This window comes from Pseudopipra pipra, unplaced genomic scaffold (genome assembly GCF_036250125.1).
Source record: "Pseudopipra pipra isolate bDixPip1 unplaced genomic scaffold, bDixPip1.hap1 HAP1_SCAFFOLD_94, whole genome shotgun sequence".
Classification (NCBI taxonomy): Eukaryota; Metazoa; Chordata; class Aves; order Passeriformes; family Pipridae; genus Pseudopipra; species Pseudopipra pipra.
In genome coordinates this window covers 18461-28147 of record NW_026991235.1, presented here as the reverse complement: position 1 = coordinate 28147, position 9687 = coordinate 18461, and positions in this window count along the sequence as shown.

Below are 9687 nucleotides of genomic sequence, written 5' to 3'. Positions count from 1 at the left end.
TAATGCAGGCACAACTGCAGGGGACCTTTTTCAGCTCAGATGGACAAAGTGGACATGAGGTGGTTAACCTGCTTTATGGAGGTGTCACGGGGTTGGGATGTTATATGCTGGAAATAAGTCTTAATATTCTGAATCTGAGGCTTTTCAAGGGAGTCTATGTGTGGTGTTTTTAAAACCCATTTGACAAGTACATTTGTGCTACCAAGGAAAGTACTTGAAATTAGTTGTTTTAGGACATTATGTGCAAAGAAACTAACATTTTTCTAGCAGGGTTTTCAGGACCCTTGTGAAAGAGTTCTCCCCTGTTTCCAGGGCAATTTAAGCATCCACTTTATCTCTTTTCTAAGAAATACATTTATGTGTGGGTTACATAAGGAAGCATAAATGGGAATTACTGTCACTGCTCCAGACATGGCAGAGGAGGCTGGAAAACAGAAGGCTGCTATGTGTCAATTTTGTAGCAGCTCTTGCCCTCGAGTCATTTATTTTCTAACTTACCTGCTAATTTGTTGACAATGCAATCACACTTTCTATTTTTGTGAGTGTGCATATTCTTGAAACACTAAGTTTATTTAGAACAACCCAAATCTAGACCCACAGAAAAACACAACAGCCCTAAATGAAACCAAAAGCATCTCTTTTTGCATCCTTCCTTCCCTAACACTGCACCAGGATCTCCATGATGCCTTATAACTGTTACAAATTCTACCTTTACACCCTGCCTTATGTCAGTACACACAGCAAGGAAAGCCAAATTTGCCAGGGGAAGATCCCCCTTGTCCTGTCTCCCTGGGTCTGTGACCTGTGTGAGCACAAGCAATGTCACCACAATCACAATCACGTTTCACAGCTCACTGCAGCTGCATTTTCTCTCTCACTGTGCTGCAAAGCTTTTCTACAGAGCATAAACCCACAAAAACTGCAGCAGAGTTATCCTGTTGGCACCTCTCTCCAGTTCTCACTGCCAGTATGCCAAAAGCTTCCCCTCCCAACATCCTGATTCTGAAATTTTCTTTTAAGCACACCTTGGTTTTGGCTATTAGTAATAACTTGACATATAAAAGGATGGATCTCCAAGCAATTAATCTCACCAGGAACAGGAAGGATTTGAGCTCCCACACAGTAACTCCAGATAAAACATACTCTCTAATTCTCTACAGAATGACCAACTGACTGAGACAAACCCCACAGCTATTAAATAAGGAGTGTTTTTGTTGGTATGAGGATGCAAGATCAGGCCTTGTCATCAAAATATTCCTTCCTTCAGACTTCAGTAATGTGAGCACATTTAAATAAGCAGCCATTCCTAATTTCTGATCTTTTAAACAGCTTAAAGATCTGCAAGATAATTCTCTGTGAACAGACAGCAGAACTTAATATTTCTCTTCATGTTGTATTAGTTGTATTTATCCTGTGAAGGTTTTCTTTCCTAGGTGTACTGGAAACTCTTCCAAGAGAAGTTGAAGAATGACATAACCATAACCAGCAAGAACACAATCCCAGCAAAAATAAAAAAAACATTTAAAATGACTGGCTTTTTTACATATCTCAAACACATGGATGCAAATGCCTGCATTTTAGTAAAAAAATTGCAGCAACATCATCACCCAGGCAGCTAAAATGAAATGACAAATGCTAACAAACTTAAAACTCACAATAATAAACAATGGCAAGATAATTCAATAATGTAATAAAATCTTTTTCCTCTTGAATCACCAACAGAGCTCATTTTTGTATCAAAAATCCTTATAAGCAAATGGCCAAATAAAATCTTTAACACTAGGACAGTTAAAGCCCACACACTGATGTGTGTGTTCTCCCTCAAAAGCAGAACTTCTAGCAATCCTCTTGTCTAAACACTGGTAAGCAGCAGGGGTGTGGATTTAAGGTGATGTGGATCTCATCTGGAGGACAGAGTAACAAAACACACTAATTCTTGAAGTCAAAACTTAATCTCACTAACTTATTCCTTTGTCTTCAGGGAGGGAAATGAATTCAGCATATCCTTTAGGGCTGGGGTTTTTTGGTTGTTTTTCTTTCACTAACCCTTCCCACGTCCTGCCTGCCAGCCCATTGTCCACAGCATTGGGTTACTGCAGACACAGAGGGGATGTGTTTTCAGTGAAGACAAACGTGGCCAAAGGCTTGGCCGAGCTCACAGAGCCACATCCCATCAGGGGCAAACACCGACAGTGAACCCTGAGGGATGCCAAACCCTGCAGGACCCGGCACAGCTCAGATGTCAGGGACAGTGGGAAGCCTCAGTGTCACTTCTCCACGCTCACAACTGCAGAGCTTTTACAGGTCATCTGGGTAAGCGCAAAGATCAGTGTTTACAGAGCCATAGTGCTGTCTACTCTCTTATATGGATCCAAATCATGGGTCATCTACTGCCACCACCTGCGACTCCTAGAACACTTCCATCAACGCTGTCTCTGTTCAATCCTAAACATCCACTGGTCAGATGATGTGACCAACACATCTGTTCTAGAACAAGCACCTTAAACCATCTTGTCCAGGAGCTGCTTTATGCTGATGACGCCGCCCTTGTCGCCCACACAGAAGCAGCTCTGCAGCGTTTAACATCCTGCTTTGCAGACGCTGCTGAGCTCTTTGGGCTGGAAGTCAGCTTAAAAAAGACAGAAGTTCTCTATCAACCTGCACCTCAGGAAGTCTTCCATCATCCCCATATCACCACTGGCCACTCAGAGCTCAAATCAGTCCAGCAGTTTAATTACCTAGGCAGCCTCATCTCCTCAGATGGTAAGATTGATGGGGAGATAGACAACAGGTTAGCAAAGGCATAGAGTGCTTTTGGAAAGCTTCATAAAAGAGTTTGGCGAAATAAACACTTGAAGAAAAGTACAAAGATCAGTGTTTACAGAGCCATAGTGCTGTCTACTCTCTTATATGGATCCAAATCGTAGGTCATTTACCACCACCACCCGTGACTCCTAGAACGCTTCCATCAACGCTGTCTCCGCACAATCCTAAACATCCACTGGTCAGATTATGTGACCAATACATCTGTTCTAGAACAAGCAGCAGTCACAAGTATTGAGGCCACGTTGCTGAGAACACAGCTGTGTCTCCAGGATGAAGGACCAACCACCACCTCCCTAAGATCTTGCTTTATGGTGAACTTGCCACCGGCTGCTGCAAGAGAGGAGCCCCGAAGAAAAGACACAAGGACTCCCTGAAACAACATCTTGGCCATATTGATCACCATAACTGGTCTACTCTGGCCTCCAATCGAGAGGTCTGGAGACACCCCATCTATAACACTGCTGATGCCTTTGAGAACGCAGCAGGATCATTCTTGAGGAGAAAAGACAACGCAGAAAGAATCGTGCCTTGCAGAATTTACCACCTAAGGAGTCTTTCTGCTGTGCCTTTTGCAACTGGACATGTCTATCTTGTATTGGCCTTTTTAGCCACCAACGTGTTTCGTTCGCGAAGCCCAGCCATGATGATGGATAAGTGCAAGTAGCCATTCTGTGATGCAAAATAATAATAATAATAATAATAATAATAAAAATAATAATAATAATAATAATAATAAACCAGCCAAATATTTGCATTAGGTCAAATCACTGCAGCATCCAGCAATGAAAGTGTATTGCAAAAACTGGTTCCAATGGTTTGCCCAAAGAGTATTAGTGGGAGCTTTATCATCACATGTATTATTGTTTGATTGAGCTTTGAACTGCAGTAAATAACCATCAGCTTTCAGCAAAAGTAGAATATCTCATCTTAGTAGAATATCCAGTAGCTCATTTTATCCTTTTTTCCCTCCTAAATATAATATGGAAAATTATTTAGTGACCTGAGAAAGTATTTTGATTTTTGGTCTTTGCCTCTTAACTGAATCACATATAAAAAATATGTGATTACATGATAAAAATAATCTTTAAAATAATCTGTTCAGGTCTTCAAGGAAGTTACAATATTTAAAATTTGTCTCAATCTCAGTTTTCTTAATCTGTTTACATTTAATTTCTGAGAAGACTAGCTTTGGACAAATGAACTGAAAAACAAACCCACAATTTTTCACTGTAATAGCTTTGGCATAAAAACTTCCTGATATCAACTTCTGCTTATTAAAAGAATTCTCCAGACTCTGTGTCGTGTGGTCCCCAGCACACTCGGGCTGCCATTGTGGATAAACCATGTGAAGACTGAGATTAAAGGCCTGGTTGTGTAAACACTGATAGATATTAAGGCTTAAACACAAACATGTTGACTCTGCAGTTTTCTCGACTGGGACTGTGCTGAAAAGTGTAAGAGAGGGAGGACAGGATGAAATATCTGTCAAAGACCAATTGCATCATACATGTATGATTATTCTGATTTTCAAAGACATATTTAATGTATTTACTCTAGAGGCAAAAAGTAAAGAGAACATAACTTGGCAGACAGAAGTCTGCACGAGAAGGGTCTGCTACCTTCAAAGGCATGCACAGCCAAAGGTAATGAGATTCCTGCATTCTTTGTATTACAAAAAATGTGGAAATTGTTTTGCTGATGTTTTCTCTTTTAAGTTCCCCCGAGAGCGTGGATAATAAATAACTGACAACAACAGATTTCATGCTGTCGCTTGGAAACCACTTTCTCTTTGGAGAATTGATTTTTAGTAACAACACTGATGACACGTGGCAGAAGTTGTAGCTGATACCAGAGTTTTGTGGGCCATAATAAATCAAATCAATCTGGAGGCTTCCAAATGCAGGGAGCAGAGGCAGAGGTTCCCACTTAGGCTTCATTTCACTGCTCTGTGCAAGACAGTGGGGGGGTTTCTCCATTGAAGGAGGAAGACATTTTTTCAGTTTGACTAGCAAATCATTTAAAAAAGCCAAAAGATATCAGTTGTTATTAAAATACTGCCCTTTGTTTCTGTCCATATGTGGCCTGCAAGGACAGAAGTGAAAAGACAAATTGTAGCTATTGGAAAGAGGGGGGCATGGTTTATCCACACTGTAATTCGGGGCAGAGAGCCCCACACTAGCTTTAATCAAGCTAGCTTGCATATCAGAAGCGGGCCAGAAGACAGCTCCATATGGAATAATTTATTTGGCCATGAAACAGAGTATATTAATCTGTGGCTGAATTTCAGGTCTCATGTAACAGCTCAAATGTGACCATCCTGGTGCGCTAGAAATCAGGCTCCCAAGCCAAACTTAAAGCAACAAATCCAAATCACGTATCTTTCTTGTTTTTACTAATGAAAACTGGGAATCCAGAGCTGCCTCGTAATTTAGGAGGCTGAAACTCAGATATCTATTTTACCACTGAAACCACAGTGAAAGGTCTCGGCCAAGCAGCGCTGCCACAGTCGCAGAGCTGCCCGTGCCGACCCTCTGATTCCACATTTATGGAGTCACTGCACAGCACCCATTGCTCTTTTAATTAACACATGCTTCTGCATGTGAATGACATCTAACTTTAAAAAAAAAAAAAACCAGGAAATATTAATGTGAAGTTTCAAAGTGCTCAGGACATACTCTTCAACTCCTCATGTCCTGACCTTTCAGGGTTCAAAGCCCATTCTCCTTCAGCACATTGAGTAATTTCAGCACAGATAAGCTATTTAATTTATTCCCTTGAGTTACTGTGCAAGTTGTGGTGACCCTCTCATGTTTCTGTGCCACGAGGAGGAAGGAAGGTGGCTTCTCCACCTTGTCCTTACAGCTTCACATGGGGCACGTCCACCAAAGCAACTGAGCAAACCCAGTCTTGGGTTTGTTTCTGATGGCAAGAGAGAGGCAGTAAATACAACATGGAAGCAGGAATCAGTTCAGTAGATGCCTAAGGAAAGCCAGGAAGGGGCTGCTTGCTGAAAGGAACATGCCCACACTCTAGAGACTGGAGACATAAAGATGACTTCCAGAAGAGATTGTAAGCAAATTGTTCAATCCAGAAAGCTGCTGAAAGCAGCTACATTGGAAAGAAAGAGTGCAGAAAAGGACCTCCCAAGAAATAACCCACACATGGATATCTCTGAGGGTGCCACAGTCAATATGAGGTGAAATTACATTCACAACTCAAAAATATTTCAGACAGGCATCTCAACACCACTGGTGCCCAGCCACTGACTTACTCAGTGTTTTAGTGTGGGGGCTTCTAACTTCCCCTCAGATTGCATTCTTTTATGTAAAAGCCTGCCTGCATAAATCTCAATCAATAGGAAATATTCTGAAAATGCCCAGGTTTTCCATGAAGACACTCTTGCTGAAGCATCCAATGGAAACTTACACTCTGAAAGATGATCAAGTTTTTAGAGATAAAGAGAAAAGCCCTTTCCTGTGGGGCAGTAAAACACTGGTCAAGCAGAAGAGACAAGACTCAATGTAGTCTTTTGGAGGCCTGTTTTCATGATAGTTCCTATCCCTGAACTATCAGTCATTCATCCTGCAAATATGCAAATTGCTTCACTGAAAGTTTAGCACCTACATGCTCTAGTCATCACTGCACACACTGCACCTAAGTGCAAGTACACTGGAGCTCACTGTGTGAAAGTATTCATGAATACTGGATCAAGTGAAAGCCACCTGCTCACTAAAACCCTCCCTGCCATCAAGTGCATCCTAATAAGCTGCAGTTCAGCTCCTGGGAGGATTGGAACTTACAGCACTCGCAGGGAGCGGAGCCCGTTGAAGGCGTGGACGGGGATGCAGCGAAGTCTGTTGTAACTCAGGATGCTGGAGAAGGAGAGAGAGCAGAGTTACAACACTGCATGTCTTTGATCATTTCACTTCCAATTCAACCACAGAGAAGCATGGAAAGCCACCTGTTTAACTAACAAGATGTACACTAATTGCTCAACACCTAAGATGGTGTCTGAAAAGCAATTAAAACTGATACAAAACTTCGGGCCACTTACAGGGTTGATAACTGGGTCATGTTGCTGAAGGTGTGATTGGCCAACACACTGATGCTGTTGTTGCTCAAATCGCTGAGGAAACACAAAGAGAAAATATCATTTGCATGTATGAATTGAGATATAAGGTTTCTTAAAGGATTAAATAATATATGAACAGCAAAATGCTTTAAGCAATTGAAAAGTCACATTTTATCAACTGTTGTATTTTTTAACCAACTCTGAATAAGGTCTAAAGAAAAGCAGATCAGACTCCCTTGAAAAGCCTCAGATTCAGAATATTAAGACTTATTTCCAGCATATAACATCCCAACCCCGTGACACCTCCATAAAGCAGGTTAACCACCTCATGTCCACTTTGTCCATCTGAGCTGAAAAAGGTCCCCTACAGTTGTGCCTGCATTAGGAATTCTTCTGGTTTCTAAAAGCAGTGGATGGCCATTAGTGTGACTGCCGTGGTGCTTTCTGGTTTTCATCCTCATCCATCAGCAGTGCTTTACATTTGTTCAGTTCCTTTTCTGCCATCAGGGCTTGCATGGGAGAGGAAATGAACAGTTGAGTGAATGTGTAGTTTGGACTGGGACTCAAAACAACCCTTTCTGTGACTAGTGAGTGAACAGCAATGCTGGCACTTCAAAACTGACACTTCAAATACCATTGCTGGCTTCTTATAAGCCACTGAAATGACCAGAGCACTTAAAACATGTTTTTAGACTCTCTTTTTGGAAACTCTGGCCTCAACCTCTTCATCACTTACAGACAGTTTAAAATATAAAGCTTCTGTTTGTAACCATAGCTTCTAGATCTAGAGAGGAAAGGAAATGGAGATTGAAAAAAATGTCAGGTCATTCTTCAACCATTTAGTTTGTTACACTCCTTCTAGGGACCATACATCAATTATTCTTCACTGGTGTCCACATCCTCACAGAACCATTACCAGCTCTGCCATGGTCTGTGTTTTAGTTGAATTATCTGGGCATCATCAGCCCTTCTGCAAACAGATGTTGGAGGAGCTGCAGAAGTACTGAAACCTGACTGCACTTGTAAAAGCAATCATTCCCAAGCATTTCTTGTTTGGACAAGTGACAGAGTGGTAATGAGAAGAAAATGCTCCTGTCTGTAAACTCAATTCAAGTTGGTCTTTGAAGAGAGTGAACTACCTAAAAGCTGCCAAGCTGCCCTGAGATTGTGCAGTCCTCAGTAGGAAAGTGTCCACATTCCCACAAAACCATTAACAGAGAAGCCAAGGATTTGAATATTGTGATGAGTGTTTACTCCCCTGCCCTGGAGTTGCTTACTTCAGTTCAGAGCAAGAGTTATCAGTTAAGAAGGCAAAGGGAGCACAGAAGAGCCTGGCTCCTGCTGATGCTTTTTATGTCTCATGTAAATGATTTCACGACCCCATGAACCATCAGACTGCATCCGTCACCAAACACATAGGGTTAAAGTGCCCTGAACCTCACAGCAGCAGAGAATTTGGCTCCAACAACTCACTTCTGTATGTTTTCATTTCAGTTTTATGCCTCAAATCTCCTGCTCCTTCAGATCCATGCTAACATTTATTAATTTTTTTTTTCTTTCTCCAAAGCTGCTCTTGTCTCCTTGGGTATGAGGGGGAGAGGTGTGAAATAAACCCAGATGACTGTGAGGATAATGACTGCGAGAATAACTCTACGTGTGTGGATGGGATCAACAACTATGTTTGTCTCTGCCCTCCTAATTACACAGGTAAGAAAAGGCCACAACAAGAGAGCAAGAATCCATGAGAAGTACCTGATGGGAAGGGTCCAAATGCATGTTTATTTTGTGTACGAGCCTATAATTAACCGAAAATCTAGTCCCATTTTAAGGCAACCTGGATTTCTTCCTGGAGAAATGTTAGTTCTATTAATATTGCAATATGTGTGCTCACAAATATGGCTGCTTTTCTGAGTCAAAATACTGATGCCTCATTTGTAAAATACATTAAAAAATAGTGTTTAAGGTGTTAGATAAATCTGTACCTCAGCATACAAACTCTCTAAATGTATTTCAGAAATATTCCCACTTCTTAGCTGAGTCTGATATACACCTGTTCTGGAAAATCTTGGCTTTTAGGGCATGGCCTTCCCCTGAGGTCTCAGAGGTCTGCATTTATTTAAAAAAAAAAAGAGCCTGACAATGTGCTGCTTAAATTCATTATGTCCATTCCACCAGTGGAGAAGCAAAGGCTGTGTGAGAAGCTGTGGGCTCAGCTGTGGACTTCAGTGTGCACCCCTGGCAGGTGACAGAGTCCTCTGCCGAGCCCATGGCCACAGAGGTTGGTGACTGAGTTAGAAATGGGTTTAGTTTTTCCAGCGTCCATCCTGCATTTCAGATAAATTCCTTCCCAAACCCTTCTGTGAGAGCAGAAACCCTCTTAACTGGGATCTAAAAATGCTTTTTCTCATGTTATTCTGGAACAGACTAATTCGCATGGTGTTAGCCCAGCCTTCCTGGCTCAGCGTGGAGGGGTGAGGAAACACCTGCAGTAGTTCCTACTTCCAGCCTTTGAAATGGGTTTATTACCTTCAGAGCATGGAGAAGGAATGAAGGGCTTCTTGTACACTGGAATATATTACATGTCAGGGGATTTAATGAGGATCAAGCTTGAGTGGCTGAGTAAAGCAGGAGGAAAGCTTCTAGAATTTCCAAACTCTTAAAATAGTTTTTGTGGCTGATACAAAGGAGGCCCAAGTAAATCTTCAGCTGAGAAAAGCCTTATGACTTGAATGCACGTTTATTGGAGCTCTAAAATTATATTTCTGCCAAAAACTAAAAAACTTAAGCTT